Raw genomic sequence first — 21,895 nt, forward strand, 5'->3', positions numbered from 1 at the left:
ATGAGAGCTCTTCCTTGATGGGCCTCCTGTGTGTTGAGAGAGTAATAAAAAGCGAATGGGTTCACTGCGAAATGAAAGCAACTGAAAACAAACGAGACGAGCAGCGGTGAGGTCTTTGTGAGGCCATGCTGTCCTTTATTCTCAAACAAATAGAGCAGAGAGTGAAACCCGGTTGAATGAGAGATGATGTCTTTGATAAAGGCTTTGACACCACCACATGTAGCTCTCATACTTGGTCCTCCGCTGCTCACACAGCAGGTAAAGACCCACTGAGTTCCTTCCGCCAGCATCAATGGCGGAAGGAACTCAGGGGAAGTCGCACTAATGTTCTTGGTCAGAACTTTCAAAAAACCAAGACAATTATTTCCAGCAGCCCAGCGATAGACATGCTAACATTCAGCCCCCCCATTCAGCCCCCCCCCCCCCCTGAAACCAAAATCTCATTAATCTCGTTTAATGTGCGATTTAGCTCAAATGTAGGTTGGCTGTGGGTCCATGAAAGGCGTCTATACGGTGATTGTAGTGCGGCTGAGGAGGAGGAGGAGGAGCGGACGGTCCGTTAGTGAGGCGGTTCAGCGCAGCCAGATGAAGGTGCTTTAACGCTTTCTTTTTTTTCCATTACTGTTTAACTTATCCACGCTCCTTCACAATCCCCCTTCTTCTTCTTTTTAAAAGGTCAACGTAAAATTAACTTGGAATGTATACCTCCTCCAGCAATCACTCCGCTCAATTTCGGAAAATGTCTTTCATGCCGGGAAATTGTGGGAGTGGAGAAGCGGGGAGAGCGAGAGAAAGACCCTCGCAGACCTACTTTCTTTTTCTTTTTTTCTACAAAAAAAGAAATCATACAATTCATAATGTTGATAATGTGGAGAGTTCTCACTTAATTAAACTTGTGCACGCAGTGCAAAGTTTAAAAAGGGAGAAGAAAAAATTGCACTTATGTCATGCCGTGAAAGTGGGCAAATTATCAAATACAAATTAATTAGTGTTTTGAATCCGGAGTGTTCGGAGCAATGAATTGCGTTTAGAAAATTAAAAAGATACGGCTGGCTCCTCACTCTGCTCTGTGAGTATATATCAGTTATTACTGGAAAAGTTCAAAAAAAATACTGCATAAACAGGGCTGCTCTAATTTTATACATTAATATATTGAAATGATTTCCATGCAGTTACACCCTGGGACAACACTCTGACACATTTTAATTAATATAAATATGGAAATGGGGACGAGTGACAGAGATAGACATCATGCTTGGCGTCGCCAAAGGTCGCGTTACATGAACCTTCAGGGAGTACAGTGTTCTTTGGGTCAGGCTGCCACCGCCAGGGCCTCTTAGGTCAACACAAAGCATCATGGGTAATCGCCGCTCAGCATTACACAGTGACATGAGTCCTAGTGGGTATTTCCACCTTTAAAAAACACACTGTGAGGTTTTTTTATTTAGTGCAGGCTGCTCCAACGGTTAAAAGTGATACGTCTATCATCTTTGACATTTCACTCAGAAATTTGAATATGAATGCCATCAAAAGCAAACGCTTCCGTTTCCGAGCCAGTGTTAGGGCTCCCCTCATGAAAGGTGAGGATGTGTGGCGGGTTTTACCGCTCCGCCGTCTTCGCCTAAAGAGGCGGATGCGCCGCGCTCTGCCCACTCTTAACGACTTGAGAGCCTTATCTGGCCCTCTGCATTGAATTCTCCTTCAGACATCTTGTTCATTAAATCCTTTCATATACTTCTCTGCCGTCCCGCCGTCTGTCTCCACATTCTGTTTGCTTCTCAGAAGTTCAAGGTTTTTTGTGTGCGAGCTGCGCGGCACCATTATGCGGCCCTGAATGGCAGACGTGGTTTTGGGCTGAGCGAGCGGCGGAAGGGGCCTCGCGACGGAGATGGCGGAAAAAAGCGTCGAGTTAATTAACGGCACGTCGGAAAAGCGGACATAATAGTACACCTCGGAAAAAGACTTGACATTGAGATGGACGGATAAGTCATTAATTGGTTTTCTTATTGGTACAATGGCGCGCGACAGAAAGGAAGAAGGTCAGGGCGACTTTGACAGGGACCACAACTATATTATGCGTGCGGAGTGCCGGAGTATGAAAAGGGGGGACGACAGATGCAAAGCCGATGGGAGATAAAAGGGGAAGCTGTGAAACAAAGTAATTACACCTGAGATGTAGGTCCGGGCCGCCGCATGGTGATGCAGGTCAGGCCAGACCGGCTCCACAATCTCCAACCTGCGACACACCAGATCTGTCTTTACCCAACCTGGGCCTGCTTGCTCTCCCTCCCTCCCTCCTCTTCTTCCTCCTCCTCTCCTCATGGGGTGGGGGGGGGGGGGGGGGTGGAGTGCGGTGGCACCCATCTGAAACGCATATAATTCCAGAGCCGAGATGAATGCAGGCGATAGGGCGAGGAGGGGGAATACGGCGAGATAATTACGGGTGATACTCGTGATTGTGAACGCGGCGGTGTGAAAAGGTGGGCCCGAAAGATAAAACACTCATCAGAGAGGCGGGCGAGAGAGTGCTGGATAAACAAACGCAGGGAGAGGTGGAACAAGAGGGGGAAGGAGGGAGAGATAGGAGGAGGAGAATGGCAAGGTTAAAGGCAGTGAAATTAAGGTTATGCCGTGCACGCGGGGGGGGGGGGGGGGGGGGATTCAGATAGTATTAAAAACAGCCGGGGTGAGAGGAATGCGTCGTGTCGAGTCTGCTGAATCAAGCAGGGTCAACGTGGTTCTATCTCCTGCACAATCTGCAAGCAAGTCTGGATTTTTTTTAATTCACGGGATTCGTTTTATTCCTCACATCCAAAGTGATGACTGGTTTCATTTTCACGTCCTGGCGGGACATTTGCATATTCCGACGGTTTAATCAAAGTTATTGGCTTGAAGAGAATTCATCTGAAAAGGAGATAACGCGACAGGGGCACGAGTGAAGAGAGAGAGAGAGAGAAGAGCTTCTGGTTCTCTGCAACAGTTTGATGTTCCCTCTGCACACGTGTTGTTGGGGAGCTGTGGAGGCAGCGCTGCGGGAGATAAGAGCGGTTCAGAGCCGTGGCCTTGTTCGAGGCGGCGTCCGTGTCCACTCGTACAGGTGTACATGCATGTGGCCACAGCAGCGATTTTTATCATCCGCTGCTTTCTGTCCTTCATTCTCTCCCTCTCTGTCACTGTCTTTTCCTCTTTCGTGCAGAGACAGGAGATAAGAGACACAGATAGGGCTTCATGGCGTGAATGATAAAGAGTCACCAACCACTCATGCGTCCCATCAGGGGGAAAAAACACACACACACACAAAACACAGCAAAACCCAAATGAAGGCGGCCTTATCGTGGACATCTGACACTGCAACTCCATTTTGAAGTAATATGTGCTTCGGCGTGGCCCTAATGGATTTGAGATTTCAGGGCTTTTGAGTTTATTGATTCATTTCGTACACTTTGTCCTCTGAAGGATATTGCTGGCCCGGCCTGAAATGTGTGCAGATGCAGCCGATACGGTTATTATGAATGGGGTTTTTGCTTGTTTTTGAATGCGGCAAGCTTCGGCTTCTCACAAAAACAACACACACAGAAAAAAAAAAGAACTCAGCATCAAGATTAGCTTCTTCTAGTCAGCGATGGTGACGTCGGGATGCGCTCTTTAGATGCGTTTGCATGCGAGTGTTTGCATGCGTGTGTGACCTCTGGACACTAATCTGATCTGTCGGTCTTGTTGCACAATTTTCTCTTATCGAGATCCGGTCTCGGCTTCTTTCCTTTATGCGGAGAATTCAAGCGACATGAAAAATCCCCTCGAGTGAAAAGTAACCAGCGTCATTAAGCCTCTCAACGTTTTATTTTAATTATGATAAAACAAAGTATTATACATATACAGAGGATGCGAGCAGATGTGTTTTTCCACCGCCCATCAAACATCGGAAGTGAAATGAAATCAGCGTCGTCTCCTTGGCTGTAACGTTTCCATTTCTCAGTCAAGATCATTATTCTTCAGTGAATGTATTTCTCCAGATAAAAAAAGAAATAAAAAGAATTTATCAAACTGTCTTTAAATAAATGCAGTTGTCACTGGCTTGTGGGCACCGTGGCGGAAGCATGATGCAGAATTTATTAAAACTCAGCCCCCTCTTTCATCCTTCCTCTGCAAATGCATTCATCTTTGTGACGAGTGGAATATGAGTGAGATCCCAATCGTGGCTCAAGGTGCTTTATTGAGCTGTTTCAGGTGTTTTTAGGTGAGTCTGTCCGACTACAATCAGGTGGGCTTTCAGAAATAAGTAATGGCATCGCCGGGAGATACTCCGCAGCCATTTCATATCGGAAATATACAGGTTATAAATCATTTCTGCTGCTGTTTAAATGTTTGATTTCTTCTTTTTCTCACACATTGACCTTAAAGAAAGGGTGACGGGAGGGTTTGAGATTGTGGCGTTATTAAAGAAATGCGACACAGGAGCGATGAAAACACATTACAAATGGATGCAAAGACTTCTCTTGCCTCCCGTAGAAAGAGATTCTCAAACAGTCGAAGGAAAAATAAGTTGTGTGTGACTTTGTGATGTTTTAAGGTTGAGGCTTTTCATCCCTGGTTCTAAACAAGCACCATTATGGACCACCAATGTCTTCCTTAAGTGCTTGGCGATGCATGCACCGTTGGCCTACCTGTGTATTTATGTTTGCGCACTCCTCTGGCTTTGTGTGTTTGTATATAGCGTGCACCAACTCAGTTTAAAACCACTCCATCGGCTTTTTGTTCTTTCTTTCTTCCCCCCAGAGTGGAAAACTCAGATACAGATGTGCGCGGCTCCATGGAAAGGAGACTCAAACCCGTCCAGACATTATCTCCCTCTGATCCGAGGCCTTGAATGGTTGGATAAACAAGTCCCTTTTCCGAATTGTGTTTGGAGAGGGAATTGTGCCCGCCGTGCTGCCGCTGGGTCCGTGGCTGGAGCTAAGAGAGTCCACTTTGTGCAACACACCAGGCGGATATGAAGAGCAGATGTCCTGTCTGCTGCCATCCAGCTCCAGACTTAAAGCTGCACACACGTCACTGAAGATGACTAGCTGGAAAGCGGAGCCCCAAAAGCTCCTAGAGGTTTTTTTCTTGCATGTCTATTTTTGGGAGGTGGTTTGGCGGTTTGAAGGGAGAGCTTATTTGTTGCAGGCCCCATGTTCGCTGCAGCCAGGAGCGATTCGCAGGCCTCACACAGCCCCTAGTGTTCGGGTAGCACAGCAGACTTCATGGCTTTACATTCTGATAGCATCCTAAGGTCAGCCAAGTTTGCTGGAGATCGGTTTCGACTACGGCGGTGACATTTCCTAAGAAATACCACCACTCTCCCTCCCCCCCCCCTCACTGTGAAAGTTTGTACTTTAGTTTTACCGTTCGGATTCAACTTTTTAAAAATGACAGCATTGAAAGAAAATGAGCCTCAACCCAGTTAAGAATCTCTTACACTTTTATAATTACCGGAGACACCATCTCTTCTCTGTGCTTAATTAGGAAGGTTTTCTGTCCGTTTGTTTTCCTTTGTTTCACAGGACTGTCACCAATCCCCTCAGAGACACTAAAGCTCCAACTGCTTCCATCCCCGCATCCCTCCCTCCCGCTACTCATTTAAACTTTTTTTCCTTCTTCTTTTTTTTAGAATAATGCTGATTTTATCGCGGTCATAATTGCGGTATAATTATGGGAGGTAATTCTCCCATGGTGCGTGGCCAGGTCCGCCGCCATAGCGTGAGCAGAATCTGCTTGGAGGTTAAACTCCTGATTTGAAATTGAGAGGCAGAACGATGGGGAGGATAGGACAATAGCACAGCATGAGCAGCTAGCTAATGGGGTGCACAAGTGTGTCTGACTTTGAAAACTCAAAGTGCTCGTCCCTTCGTGTCAGTGTGTGAAAAACACCAAAAAAAGACCTTGTTTGCACCCCAACTGCCTCAAAAAAAGACGTTTAATACTCGCAGTTTTAGGGCCCTAATTTATTTGTTGTACTTCAGGAGTTCTTAAATATTTCCATGACAGTGTGAGGCCACATTGTACAGTTGTGAGTACTACAAGAAAACCTTGACAAGAAAAGGCAATCACAATATTGGAGAAGTCTTTATCCCCTCAGCTGAGTGAGACTGCACGGTTCAGAAACATGTGGTTGTTGCTTCGGTTGCACGTTCGTGTGAGAGACGGTGGTTACACACAGCACCTTGTTGTCGTGGTGGCCAGGTGTTCTTCACATGGAGCGGGAAGAAGAGGGGGGGGGGGTGATGGAATGACCACGGAACCAGCACCCAATGGCGCAAAGGAGACCGAGGGTGAAAACCACACAAATCGTGTCCATCCAGAGAGGTCGGAAAAGTGGTGCAACCGACTCTTCAGAGTGTGTGTGTGGGTTGGTGTGTGTGTTGTTCTCCTGCAGGCAGCATGCTTCTCTTTAAGTCTCAGAGCAGCTTGCTGTTAATGGAGCTGCCCCTCTTGGATTTTTCTTTGTATTGGTGCCTTTCTTTAATTCTTAGAGACATATTTGTGATACTCTGCGGTGCCCCCGGAACGGAAAATGATTCATTCAGAAAGATCAGGGTGAGACACAGAAAACTAAAACACTAAAAAATAATCATATTCTGCGAATCTTACAGCATTGTCCTCTCAGTATGACTGATCAGCTCGAGTGTGTACCATCGGGCTGTGCAGGTGTGTGTGTGTGTGTGTGAGAGGGAGGATGTCGGAGAGAAAGTACCAGAGGTAGAGGAAAAGTGTCGAGGCAAAAGGTGAGTATTCCCCCTCTCGCGTTCTCTTTTGGTTCTAAGAAGCTCTTTGTGATCCCACAGTCGGCTTCGATGAATTATTTTCTTTAGCTCGACGCACAAAGCGAGTCCCCTCCCCCTCAACCACTCACCGCGTGGCTTTGATCGCACACCCGCTGTGGGTGATCTGACACCTTTGCAACAAGTCATGAAAACTTCACCCATGAAACCATCACGGTTTGACAGTTAGACAGCTGATCAGCCCCCCCCCCCCCCCCCTCAATCAGCACATGTTTGCCCTTTATTAAACAATGGAAATGTGACGTTCTGGAGAATATTCCCACGGCACTATGCTTTGGTTCTTCCTCTTGCAGAACGTATCTGAATGGCCAGAGGTTTTCAAACAGTTGGGACTTGTTCAACACTTTTCTGTAACCTACTTTGGGACTTACAGCCCCCCATCCAAAGTCTCTCTGCATTGGATTCCTCCTTCAGAATGACACTAACTGGATGCCTGCAGAGCTGAAGAGCCATCTCTCCGCGTCACGTAATTAGAAATGCAAAGGTAAGCCTCGGGTTGTTAATAATTCAGTCTGAAAAAAACAGGAACGAGAGGCTTTTGTTTCATAATGCATCTCTCGAGCGAACTTTAAATTGGGAAAATTAGAGGAATAAATATGCGTCTGTTTGTTTTTGTGCATTTGTAAATCCCAGCCTTAAGCTGCAGCTAAATCTTCAGGAGTGCTTCTATCTGGGTTTTTATTTGTTTTTTTTTGCGAGAGTTGAAGTCCCGGTAGCTCTACGAAGGTCGATAGTGGTCTTAAGTTTCCCTGCACAGTGGTAAAAACTCACAAGCTGTTGTGACTTTTGATCCCATGTGTTGGAAATACAGTACACACACACACACACACACACACACACACACACACACACACTCTTTCCTCCCGCTGAAGTGGTATTACAAAGGCCAGGTGTTGGCTGGAAAGGAAACGTCTGAGGGCAGGAAATCCCTGTTGACCTACTTTTAGCAGAGAGAGAAAGTGATGAAGAACGTAGAGGGGGAAGAGGAAGCCACTGCCATTCATGTAACGCTCCGTTCTTGAAGTAAAGTCTCCTTTATGGGTTCAAAAGGCTTCTCGTGAAGAACGCATGGAAAAGACCACATTTAACAGAATTAGCCTTTGATTCATCGCCTCGTGTTTCTGTCTGTACACAAAAACCTCTCACATGCTGTACAAAGATTAAAGATACTGTTTTAAAATGCTACTCTGACTATAATTCAACTATTGCATTAATTGCCGACTATAAATCTTTACAAATTAAAAGTACAACTACATAAATAAATGCTCCACCAGTGAGTCCTCGGACAAATACGAATAAGAAGAATCATGAAAGTGTTTGTGCTATTATTAAAAACAAGTTGTTGGAACTTCAGACGGGGACATTTACTCCATGTGATACTGAACAGTGTAACTTCTATATATGCATCATTCTAAGTGAATTTACAGTATTTGTTTTTACTACCAAACATTTACGTATTTTTGTTTTTAAAGTTTATTGCGTTATTATGACACAGACGGGACCATCATTTAATTACTTCATTTGTTTTTAACTCTGCTGCAACTGTAACACGGTTTAGTGATCAAATTATATCAGTTTAGCATTATTTTAAAATGTGTATTTATACATATATGATCCGATATTAAATAGTATGTAGAAGAGCGCTATAATCAACCAACATTGTTGTTTTTATGATCCGAACCTGCAGGCTGCTCCTCTGAGTAGTTAGAATCTCTCAGACTTCTTCTTTCTTTCTCTCTCTGCACAGTGTCTGTAATTCAGACCACTGAGAGGACAAGAGCTCCTCTGTACAGCATTAACAGAAAAGGAGAGACATCACGGTGCACGCGGGTGTTTGAAGTTTGCGGTTGGTTTGCTTTATTTGTGCCACCTCTGAGGAACACAAACAAAACAAACGATCGATGCGGCCGATTCAAATGTCACTCATCAGACCGAGGCCTTTGAAGTTCTCACTGTAAGTCGCCTCCGAGCTCATTCTGGGTCATGAGGATCTGGCTCTACAGTCAGATCAGCCACTTGTTTTCAGGTTATTGACATGACCCAAGACCACCTATTCTATGGCAGAGAAAACTGTGTTTTTCTCTAAAACAATAGTATACATGTGCAGTACATTTCAGATATTCTTGTCGTTCATAAACCTGCATATTCCGGGACTTTCTTTAGTTTTTTGAACTTTTGTGGCTTTAATTTGGCAAAGTGTTTTCATGCTATGACTTCAATCATGACGGCAAAATAACCTGTGAGATACTGTTCTACTCACTATATCCACATTACTGATGATTATTACAGATTTCACCAATAGTCAACCCTACAATATTATCGCTATACCGATATTTAATTTTCTACTCTTCAAACCATTCTTCCCTTTTTGTAGTCAGTATATTAATATGTATTTATTTATTTACTGTGTGGCGTTCTATTACTAAATGCTGCCGTCATTGTAAAATAGCAATATATTTCCTCGTGGGGATCATTTAAGTTTCACAAACTTACGGTTGATTTTTAACTTTATGACTTCAATATAACAATTACATCCGTAAAATCCTTTTGTCACAGATGTGTTGCCATCCCTCTAAACATAGTTTTCTGTTTTTATAACGTGATGTTTTAGAGATGCGTGGAGGCTTTCACCTGAACCCGGCGATATATATATATATATGTATAAATATATATATATATGTATAAATATATACATATATATATATATATATATATGTATAAATATATAAATATACAGTGGTGTTCTCACTGTTACAGGGGTAGAAGGCCTCACACACACACACACACAGAGCAGCCTGTCAGTCAGCTGAAGGGAGACTAAAGACCGTAGATGTGTATCAGACATTTCTCCAGTCGAGCATTACGTCTGACCTGGTCTGTGAATGCCCACCCTCCTTTACCCCATCTGTCCCCTCTTTATAACCCCCCCCTCCCTCCACCACCACCTCCCTGCTCCATCCTTACCCCAGCCTGGTTATCTGTTTGGGGATGCTCGGCTTCTCTCCCGGCCTCTTTTGTGCTCGACGGCGAAGGACTGGAACTTGAGAAAGTCCTCGTTTGTGTCTCTGAGAACTTCTTGTCTCTGACATGAATGGGCCCTTAAGACCCACTTACATTACATTTTGAAGAGGAAAAGACCGCCCACCCCCTCACACAGTGTTTAATACAGGTGGTGGCAGCGTACGGTGGTAGTTTCACATTAGTGGCACAGATATGCAACATTTGAATTTGATATTATCTTGATCGGCTTTAACTGCTTCATCTGTGCCTCTTTAACTGCGTGTTGTGCAATCTTGTGTTGTGTACTTAATACATAAATGTACTCCTTGTTACAATGTGTATATTTCATATACTACATATACATTATTCCTGGTTTTACTTTTTTGTTTCTTACTTTTAAAAAACAGAACAATCCCAAATACTTTATAACATTACGTTTTTATAATTGTGAAAGTATAAAAAAAAAGCAACTAAATAAGTAAATAAATATATTACAACGGTGTTTTTACTTGAGGTGAACCCAGCCCCTGATAGTGTCACTTAAAGCTAATTATTACCACCTCACTTGATCTGTTCTCGTGCCAAGATGTGTGCACATGCGGTGTGGCGGGTGGTTTTAACTATTGGTTATTGACAGAGCGAGAGTGTGTGAGAAAAGCTTGCCGAGTGGAAAGTGATGAGGAGATAAGAGATGGGCCTGAGGAGGGGCTCGTGTGTCTGAGGTGACTTCACACACGGGCAGCATCGGAAAGAAAATGCTTTTGCTTTTTTCTTCTTTTTTTCGAAGAGTTGCAATAAACAAACGAGGGTGAAGTCATCCAACGAGGGGTCGTGGAGATTCACATTTCCACAGAGCGACTGCGGGGCGATGTGCCTCCTCTCACGCAGGACCGCATCCCACAGCCCGGGATAATTAAGGGTGAAAAATCCTTGTCATTGCAGCGGAGAAGCTCTTTAGGTACCAATTCACCCTGATGAATAAAACCCTAATTAATCCACTTAATCTGCCGCATGAGAGATTACTCCCGTTTGCACGACCGTGCACTGTACACCGCCTGTCCTGAATAAGAGAAAAAGAAGAAATAATACAAGGGGAGGTTTTCTTTCCCATCCGAACTTGTGTGATAAGGTCTTGATCTCTCTGTTATTTTGCCCTCGGTTTTACAGCCAGCGATGTGCTGTTGAACGTGTGCCATAAAATAAAATAACAGAGAGACGGCATGAAGAGGGCAAAGGAGCAACAGCAATCACACTCGTCTGAGGAGACCTTGTGGCGGCATTGTGCTGCCCTCCATCGCACGTCTGCAGCCATTTTTCATAGTAGCTGTAAATATGACAAGCTCGGGATTTTACGAGTCCCTTTGATTCAGATACAAGAGAGAAGCTCTGCTTTATTTCTTTTTATTACGTAGGTGAAGGAAAACCTATTGGACTGCAGCATAAGAAGTCACGTTTCTCCTAGTTTTCTCCTTTCTGTAGAATTGGTAGAATTGAAATGTTTTCTGTTGTTTAAATGACTCTTTCCTGGTTTCACTCGAGTTAAAAAGTCACTTTTGTTACACAGAAAAACCCTGAGAGAACAATACCAGGCACACTGCAGCAAACCATCATTCTAAGTATGAAACCGTGATGCGAAATGTGACGGGTTCCAGTGATGTTTTAAACCGGTGGAAGATTCATAGAAAACATGCAAAGAGTGTGTGTGTGTGTGTGTGTGCTGTCATGGCCGCCCCCTCACTCTTATGCTTAGTCACAGAAGACAGACATGTATATTGTATCAGTCACCGTAGAAAGTGAGAAGCAACTAGTGTTTCTAGTGAGTCTTTCAGTGTGTGTGTGTGTGTGTGTGTTTTAGGTTACAGCCGGCCGGCTCGCCCGCTCACTGTTGCCTCCAAGTAGCCCAGATCACTTGCCTTGTCATCAGGCACCATTATATGGCTCCCTCTCAGGCTCCTTCAAGTCTGTTCCTTCAACACACACCCACACACACACACCCACACACACACAGTAGCACTGTTTTCTATTCTGTGTTCTGGGGAGCTCACAGAGCTCAGAGAGAGAAAACACCAGGCTGCGTCTGAAGCTTTCTTATTTCTTAACGTCCAGTTTATAACCTGTTTGCATCGGATCGCATTAAGTGTGTTTATCGATACAGTGAATTATTAAAAATGTCTTCGGTGATACGGCTCCGACTCATCGTATATATTATATCACTCATAATCCACGGTGGATGAAATGCTCAGCGGTGCTCAGGGAGGAGGGACCGGCCTCGTAGAGACCTTATCACCCCGTATCCGGGAAATCGATATTAACACTGCAATCTGATAAGCAAATATGTCTGGCTGGCTGTTTGAAATGCTGCAGGCGGAACAAAGATATTCCAGTTTAGCAGTCGATAAAATGAGAAAGAAGCTGTAAGATGAAAGGATTGAAACTATAGGTCTCATTTATTGGTAATTGTGACACTCCGTCCGTCGTAGGCTTAGTCAAAATACACATTTGAAAGGCCACCGAGAGGCAGCTGTGCAGTGCTGGAGTGTGTGTGCCGCACGGTGTCTGTTAGCGTAGACGTGCACGGCTGCAGAATGCTGGATCTTATCAGCGAGCTGTAAACATATTTTGTGTGTTTTGGTGATAAAGAGATGGGCGACAGTCCAGCGGCGGAGGAGAGGCTCTCTCAGGTTACCAGGCCGTCCCTCAGCTGCCGTCAGCAACGCAACGCAATCAAAATAATATACGGATTTTATCTGAATGGGCTCCAATCCAGCACCTTCCAACGAACAGAATCTCGTGGAGTAAACGTGCTTTTTTTGAATAGATATTGACGTGTCGGGGTATCAAAATAAAAGCTGAGCTGCTTCGCCCATTTCCTCATGTTGCAGTAGAAACCTCAGTGTTGTGTTTGTGGTCCTGGTGAACCTTGGCTTTCCGACTATTATTAAATTTGTCAGATTGCTAATTTAAATAAGATTTTGCACTGATGATATGTTTCACAAGCCAATACATGAAACATTCCTTGTGAAACATGCTTTTAGATGTACAAAATATTCCCAAATATAAAATTGGGATATAACATATATGAGCCGTTTGGATTTCTGTTGTTGAATTTGATATGTTTGTTTTTAAAAGAAGTGTAACAGCGGGTTTAAAGGGACAGTTCACCCCAAAATCATCATGTAGGAACTACTTTCTTTCAACCTAGTTTGACTTACTAGCTCAAAGAAGGAATATACAGTTTATATGTGTTCATGCAGCCTTAATTCTCTTACTTGGTGCAATAATACGTTATTCTCATGTCTGTATTTTTCCCTAAATGTACGAGGTCAGTTTGTTTTAAAGGGAAGGTTTCTATGTGTACACATCTAGTCTGTGAGGAGGTCAGTTTCAACTAAACAGTTAAACACTATTAAAGCAAAGCTTTGACAGAACATGATATTGGCTCTGATGGTTAAGATGCTTGGTTTCAATCTAGGTTTGTAATAAAATAAAACACTATTTCATGTAAAAAATAAAGAAATGGTCAACCCTCAGCCCTTTAATTATCATTACTATCACCTGTGTGAAGCTCTCGGTGGAGCTGCTGTTGCAGTGAAACTGTCTGCACTGCGGTCGCTTTCTGTCCCTGAGCTCAAAAACTGCGATCTGCAGAGACGACGGCTCAAACACTGCAGAGGAGAGACTCTGGGGTCATGCCAAGATGATCTCTCTCTCTCTCTCTCTCTCTCTCTCTCTCTCTCTCTCTCTCTCTCTCTCTCTCCGGCCGTTTCTTCTCCCCCTCACGTCTCGCCAGCTCTCACAGCTCACCTAAACCACATGAAGAACCTAAGAGAGGGTGTCCTTATATGGCAGCCTTCAGAGGAACTCAAGGACGTGCACACTCAGAGATAAACCTCTCTTCTTTTTTTTTTTAATCTAATCTTTCAAATCAGATGTTTTTGCACTTTATTTTCTGTTCTGTTCTTCAGCTGTTAATGAGACGAAGTGTGTGAGAACGAGGAGAGATGCTATCAGATCAGTGGGGCATTTTACTGATGCAGTTTGACAGGATAGATGCCTTCACTCGCTGCACTGTGGTGACTTTGGTCAGTCCGAGTTTACACCGACAATCAGGCAAACTCAGCAACTCGTCGTGTCGGTTGCTGATGATGAAAAGGAAATAAGGGACTTCCCAGTACTTCTACATTAAATATGACAAAAAGGTTCAAATGAATAATCTGTGTCAGTAAGTGACGCAATTGCACACCAATCACAACATCACCGGTCGACAGCAGAGAGTGTGAGGAGAGTGTAAAGGTGTGTGTGTGTGTGTGTGTGTGTGTTTCTTATCACCGGTGCAGATTAAGCCGCTGCCTACGATAAGGTCCGACGGCAAACAGGGAGGAATGGCGGCGCACGGAGCCCAGATGGGCGATTAGAGGGCCGGCGTGGCACAAGTGAGGGGTCGAGAGCGACGACCCCCTCCGTTTGTGCGATAACTAACCCCCGGCCATCGCAGGCCGCCATTATCGCTCCGGAGGTTTGACATCTACACTAAGTTGACGTGTCTCGGGTTGGTATCTGGTGAAGCGAGCTCGGGTCTGATCACACACTGGACCGCATGGAGATGGAGAGCTCAGCACTTGTTGAATCCATCATCTGGTTAATGTCTCGCTTATTCATTGTCTCATATAGTTTATTTAGGCAAAATAAAGGCGCAATCTATCTTTGTGTATCCATATTTTATATAATATTTAGCTTGTTTTATTTGCAAATGAATGAATAACAAAACAGAAAATGGAAAGAATTATTGTTCCTACTTAGTTTCAATCAATTTGTGAGTGACACCCAATTCCAATCTTGCCTTTTTGAAAAGTGAGTTGTGTTGCTCGTACTTTAGAGTCTTGTACTCATCAATGTGCACATGTGACAGAATGATTCCCACTCTCGATGAGACACCGAACACCTCACAACTTGAACCCCGTATCAATAAAAAGGTCGAGGTTTTCTGCTGCCAGCAATTGAAGACTAATTTGAGACCCCGAGTTCAGAGTAAGAGAATGTGAAATCTGCCCGTTACTCACCGACTAAAGCTGTGAAACCAACAACGCGCGGGAGGAAGGAAAATCACGCCGTGAAATGACTTGTTAAAAGGTCGTTAATGCTGATTGTGTAAAGAAAAGCAGATACAACGCTGCTACTGTATAAACACATCGTTGTATCGTGACGTATTTAGAATAGCGTAGTTTTAATCACTTTGATTATACATCTATTAAAGTCCTCAAAGGAATCTGAATCTTATAACTGCACTTTAGAAATGTTTACTTGGTTGTGAATATACTATATATATTTCCATATTTGTATTCATATTTCCAGGACCTACCTTCCTCTATAATTTGCTTGTAAAAGACGTTAAAGTATCCGAGCAGCGACTTGAAACACAATGAGTATTATTCCTACAGTAGCTGATCATTGTAATTACCATTCATTAGTGCCATCTAGTGCCCAGTACCCCTTTTTCTTTTCCCTGAGCTGGTGCATCCATGCCTTCTTTACATATGTACAAATACATCCACCACACAAAATCCTCCTCCTCTCAGGGGATATCTTCCCATGACACATTTCAAAACACTCTCCTTCCATTCAGGTTACGGGGGCGCCTCCGTGTGCCGATCCCATTCATCCCCCTTCTCGTTCCCTGACCCTTTGATAGTGATAGTGAAGGCATATCGTGTGATGGAGGGAGCATATCTTAATTGGCTGCCGTGTTATCGGCCCCGTTTGATAAGACCCTTTGTCTTGTCCATCGTTACGATAGCCGGCGCTGATGGGAGGGAGGGGCCTTATTGGGGCTCGCGTCATCCCGACACTTGTTCACATTTCATCCGGGTCGTTTGGAAATGACGGTGGGGGGGGAAAAATCGAGTACAGATCACCGGGTATATCGGCACACATGCAACGCTGCCGGCAGCTGTTACGGAAGCTGACAACGTGAGGCCTTGTAGCTTTCACGGCACGATAACCATCTCCTCCGAGATGGGACCAAGGCGCTCTCTTAGGTCGGGGTGTTGAGAGATAGAAGCCACACAGAGATAGAAATAAAATGAGAAAAATGTGAGGGGGGGAAAAAGAATTAGCAAGCTACTTCCTCATCTGTGTTTGTGATGTGTGGCAGTGGCAGCTATGGTGAGAATCAGGCACATCTTCATGGTACATGCAGCATTTCAATATCTGATTCCAGGTGCAGTGATTCACAGGTGAAACATGTCAGTAATGTCAGTCTGAGAAGGAGAAAAGTCCCCATGTAAAGGAAGTCACTCATCTATCTGCCCGTTAAACATGTGAATGATTATACGCCTCAGAGGATAAAAGCGTACCTTTAATGAGTTCGGAAGTGTTGAGAATCACTGTACAACTTATGCTGTATCTGTTTTTATTCTTTACATTTTAATCCGCTTTGCACTGCAGTCAATGTTGATTCCAACTCTAACTTTTGGCCAGACGGAGGGAAACGTGGTGGAATATAAATCGTTTAAAATTCCTGTTTCAGTGTAATTATCAAAAACAAACTTTTTATTTTTATAAAGATGTCTTTTTACTTTTTCGTTTTTTAAAAATCAGGCAAAACTTCTCAAAATGATTAGTGTTACATGCAATAATAAGCACATTTGTTTTATTTCAGTTATAAAATATTTGATTTAAGAACAAGTACGACAAAGCTCAAAGAGTTCTGATAGTTCTTTGGTACTTCGTGAGAAACGAGGTGATGATCCCTCACCAGCTTCCCACTCACCACTACTGTGAGTTACCAGAGGCCATGTTGGAAGCGTCGAATTATGAATACCTACCACCAATTCATGTTGTTTGTATGTTTTGTAGCTGCAGGACGTTGTTCGGAGAAGGCCGACATGAAAGTAATGTTTAAAAGAATCTCTGTATTTGGTCTCATGAGGATCCATTAAGTGCCTGTTAAGGTAATCGTGTACACAGTAGAACTTGCTTTTCATCATCAATCATTTTATTCATTTTGCAGCCGGATAATGACCAAAGAACATCCAGCCAAAGCTTCACACGTCCCCAACTGTGTGTTCAGAAACACTACATTTCTCCCCAAAAATTGCTACTTTTGCATCTTTCATGCATTTCAATTTTTGAGTGCACCAGGTGACTCATATATGGTGCTTTTTCAAAATTCGTGGAAGAGAAATCCATGCTACTACAACAACGAGGAGGAGGCGGGGGCCTGCAACCCGAGGAGGGAGGGGGGGAGGGAGGCACAAACTCCACGTTTCAGATCTTGAAATGGAAACACGTAGGTGAGATGTGAAAAACAACATCGCTTTCAAGAGAGTGCGAAGACTCGCGCCAGTCATTTTGATCAGACCTGTTGTCTTCCTGTGACGGCCCTGCTAGTTTCCTCACTATTCATGTGGTTGAAACAGGAAACAAAGTCAAAAGTGGCAATTCACTGCTGCTCAAGAGCGACTTCATTAGGACCGATTCATATTGTCACCTCAGCATTGCACAACCTTACAAAAAACACAAAGTCAAAGTTTAAATGCACACTAATGGCAGCTTTCAACATTCATACTCTCATGCAATCCCACTCTGTTCTTTAAAAGTTAACATATTATAGAACGAGTGAACAAAAACAGTACCAACTGTTTACGATTAGAGCGTCTAAGTAGAACGCATTCACTCACAATGGACTTTTTCATGATTTAATATTTTTGTAGATTAATGACATTGGCTCTGATTAGTTTTATTCATTTATTTTGAACTAATAGACAAAAACACGCTTTAATGTTAAAGTTTAACGGCATTTCACAAACAATTAATTACATTATTGGCACATGCTGATACTTAAGTAAAAGTTAAGATGTAAAATAAGTCCAAGTGGGATAAATCGTTTTTAATAACTGTATTCTAAATAATAAACACGTGTTATTCAAACATTTCTGAAGTCTAACATTCTCAGTTAGGAGCTCTTTATCTCTCAGACTTCACTAAATGTGTCTCAGTGAGTAATCAATAAGTAGAAGGATCAGCGGGGCTTCATGTTTGAGCTCGTATACTTTCCATAACTGATGATCATTTGTCAAAGCATGCACGTTTGAATGCGGTTTTCATATCTTAGAGGCAGAAAGTGATGTATTACACAACTGAAGCAAGTTTGAAGGTTGATTTAAAGCTTAAATTGTCTTTGTAAAATCTTAATATGCGAAGATATCCATCATTTGTGGTAAATTGGTTGAAGGGGGTGGAAACTAAGTACAATTTGAAGCTGCTATACTTGGGTAACACTACCTCTGACGGAAATGTACTTTCTTACTCCATTAGATTTACATAACAAAAACATGTGCGAATCTTTTAAAATACAACATTTTGTTAAATATTAAACCAGTTGTTCCGAACCTTTTTGGCTCGAGGCCTCTTACAACAGAGCAGAGGCAACTTGAACTTCTTCATGTAAGAATTCAACCTAATAAAACGGCGAGTCGTCGCTGGATCATACACAGCACCACGGTTCTGAGTAAAAGGTACGAACACGGAGGAGGAGCAGATTGGTTAAAGCGGCCCGACACCCTAGCGGGGCGACCGGAGGAGGTAGGAGGAGACCTGGGGCTCCCTCCCTGCCTGGCTCTCCCAGAGGAGCAGCCATGGCGATGGTGATTATGTCACCACTTAGTGAACTAACTGACACTGATGGGTTTGAAATGCATTCTGTGTCCCAGCGGGCCCCGGACCGCTCCCCCCCCCCACCCCCACCCCTCGTCCCCGCGTCTGTCAGGCCCCTCTGTGCCGGGTGTTGGGTTACCCCGGAGTGACGGCAAGGCCAAGTTCAACAGCACAGCCAGCCAGCGGCTCTCTGAAGAGCCCGTTTGAAAAGGGAGGGAGGGAGGGAGGGAGGCTCTTCTTTCTGAATCACTTCTGGACCCCTTCTGGTGCACTGCTACCCCCCCCCACCTTCACTGCGACCTCGTCTTCTCTTCTTCCTCCTCCTGCAAGCCCCTCAAAGAGGTGCTGTCAATGACAGTGTAAAGAGGATACCAGCTTGTTAGCTAGAGAACGTTGTTGTTGTTATTTGCATGCTAGCTAACATCAATGAAAGGCTACGCTATCTATCTTGTACGCTCCCAAAACACAGGCAGAGAAAATACCAGTTCTTTTCTCATTTATTTTGTATAATGAGAATATAGTTGCAGTTAAGGCCGGGCAATACAATCATCTTGAAAAATCTTATAGCTATCAAAAGATTATGAGTTATTTTTAATCAGTTTTTATTGTATCTACAAAAACCCGAGAGGAACCGCCAATACATCAAAGGCTTCGGCGTAGCACACTCCGTCACTACGGCTGTAGAATGGGCGATAGATAGTCTTGAGCGGGATGACTCGCTCCCCTATCAGCACAACCAAAGCCAGCAACTCGTTACATGCAGACGGTCTTTTCAAAATAAACTTCCGTCTCTATTACGGTTTCTTCAGAGTTCTGTCCTAAAGAGAAAACTCTTCATACTGAAAGCCCCACTATGTATTGTTGTATTTCATTCCATACTACGATGTGACTGTAAATATATGTATATTTATAATGCATATGTGGATATACCTTAGAGAGTAGATGTAGAGCTATTATGCAATATCAACACTATATTTAGGTACTTGTTTTTTGTTCATAATGTCTCCATAATTAATGCAAAAGGGGAAAAATGTAAACCAATAAAATGTCACAAACAAAATCAAACTGAACATTTTGCATCATTATTATTATTAAATATATATTGTGTAATTATCGACATGGATAAATAACGGTGTGCTAACATGTTTGGCCATATCGTCCACTAAAAATAAGATAACACACACACACACACACACTTCACTGACATTAAAAGAAGCTGCTGCTCAACACCAACTATACTTCTTAGCCGTCTAATTACCTTCAGTAACACTCCACCTAAGATGTAGTCTCAAATACTCGTTAAAGGCTGCTGTAGTTATATATTATGCCTTCACAAGGAGCAGCAGTTGTGGTCAGTCGAAATTCACAAAATGAGTCACAAGCGGAAGCAGCGATAGCCATGCTTCGTCATATTTTGACAAAACAAAGATGCACGCTTTGAGTAGATGTTGAGCGAACAGATGGTCTACGTCAATCTCAGTTATGGGAGAGAAGAAATGTGGGAAATCCTTCACAATCATCGAACCAATATGAATTCAAGTTATTCATCTTTGACGGTGAAGACATGTTGGGAGAGAATCGTTAAATACAATTTAACTTCCTCAAAAGTGTCTGTAAGCGATGACGAACCTGTTTGGTTTGATCTTCCCCGACCTGACATTTCAGTAAAACTCAGAGTGTGGAATGACTAAGGCCTGACTAAAACCTGCAAGTGGTCGGTTAAAAACAAATCAGTTTACTGTAACATTGCCCTACATCATTCATCGCACTAGCACATATTAAACGCCGATTGTTTAGTTTTCCATGTAGCTACAGACACGAGGCGCTCAAACATAAAGGCGTCTCTATAGCCAACTATACAGATTTTTGATTGTGGGCTATTAGCGATATTACATTATTATAACTGTAGAAACTGTATCACAGTGCGGCCGCACACACAAACAAGTCGAAGTTTCATAATCACATATGAACATCTCTGGGGGCGAAGGGGAATGTGGATCATCTTTCTACTTAAAGCTTGATTCATAAGTCTTACTCACCGTTACCTCGACACACTTCAACATACTGGAAATGTACATATTGTAGAATTGAGGTGATTCATTATTGATCATGCATGCAGCTCCAAAACTGATAACACAGAATAGGCATCTCTCACACGATATTTATTTTATTACCTGTGTTTAAAACCTCTGAAGGCTTCTTCACTTAAAGGCACAGTGTGTAGGATTTCGTTGCTTCTAGCGCTGTGGTTGCAGACTGCGCTGGTAACGCCGTTCCTTACCGTAATGACACCACTTCAGGAGCAACAGAAGCCAGACAACGGCTGGCGTGTACCACGGTCTTGCACTCTGCAGCTCAGTTTCAGGTTCACAAGCGTGAGAGAGCTAATGTGGCCTTCAGGGAACGTAAAAACGTGAAAGACTCTCTCTAGAGTCGGTGTTTGGTTTGTCCCTTCTGGGCTACCGTAGGAACATGGCGGTGCAACATGGGGGACTCTGTGAGAGGACCTGCTCCCTATGTAGATATGAAGGGCTCATTTAAAGCTAACGAAAACACGATTCTTATCTTCAGGTGATTATACACTGATGGAAACATAGCTATGATTATTATATTCCATTTTTGCTCACAGATCCCCCAAAATGCTACACACTGTGCTTTCAAAGCGCATGATTCATTTAAAAAGGAACTTATGTTGACATGTATTTCCCAGGAGAAGACAGTTATGAGTTATGTCCAGATAATGTGTGAGCACTTTGCTCTGCATTTGAAATGACACTTCTGTCTGATCCTTCTCATAGATAACGAGTCACTAACATTTAGAAAATACTTATCCTTACAAGTCAACAACATGCTGTTGCATCAGCCACCACCACGCAAAGGTTTTCCCTTGTTGTCTAATTATGCGCGCTGCACTATAAATAGTGTTAACCAGAAAAGAGGCGGGTTGGTTTTCTTAGTTTCAGTCATTAACGGATGGTTGTTTGTGATGCGTTCAGGGACAGAAAGTGGCTGCAGCCTCTGCTAATCAGAGCGCAGGCAACGGCTCATGTTATTGTCAATTCCCATTAACCATTAAAAAAAAAAAGAAAAAGGGTGACAGGCCAATTATGACGTCAATCCACCCCCCCCCCTCTCCCCCTCCTACGCCTCCCCCCTCTTACCTCCTCATCATGTGTTGGTATAGAGAGAGACATATGTGTTTAGTCTATTAAAAGAGACAGCCGGCGTGCTTTGGGGAGGTGACCCTGGGGCTGGATGACAGCTTCAGTTACACTAACACATGAGCTCTCTCCAAAGCCCACCTCCCCAACACGCACACACACACACACTCACACACACACCTACTAAACTGCTAACTGAGCTCTACTCCTTCACCTCCCCAACCTCCAACCTTGAACCCCTAACCTCCCATCTTGGTT

Source organism: Anarhichas minor, unplaced genomic scaffold, assembly GCF_050575085.1.
Source record: "Anarhichas minor isolate MPS153535 unplaced genomic scaffold, ASM5057508v1 ptg000045l, whole genome shotgun sequence".
In the NCBI taxonomy this organism is placed as follows: Eukaryota; Metazoa; Chordata; class Actinopteri; order Perciformes; family Anarhichadidae; genus Anarhichas; species Anarhichas minor.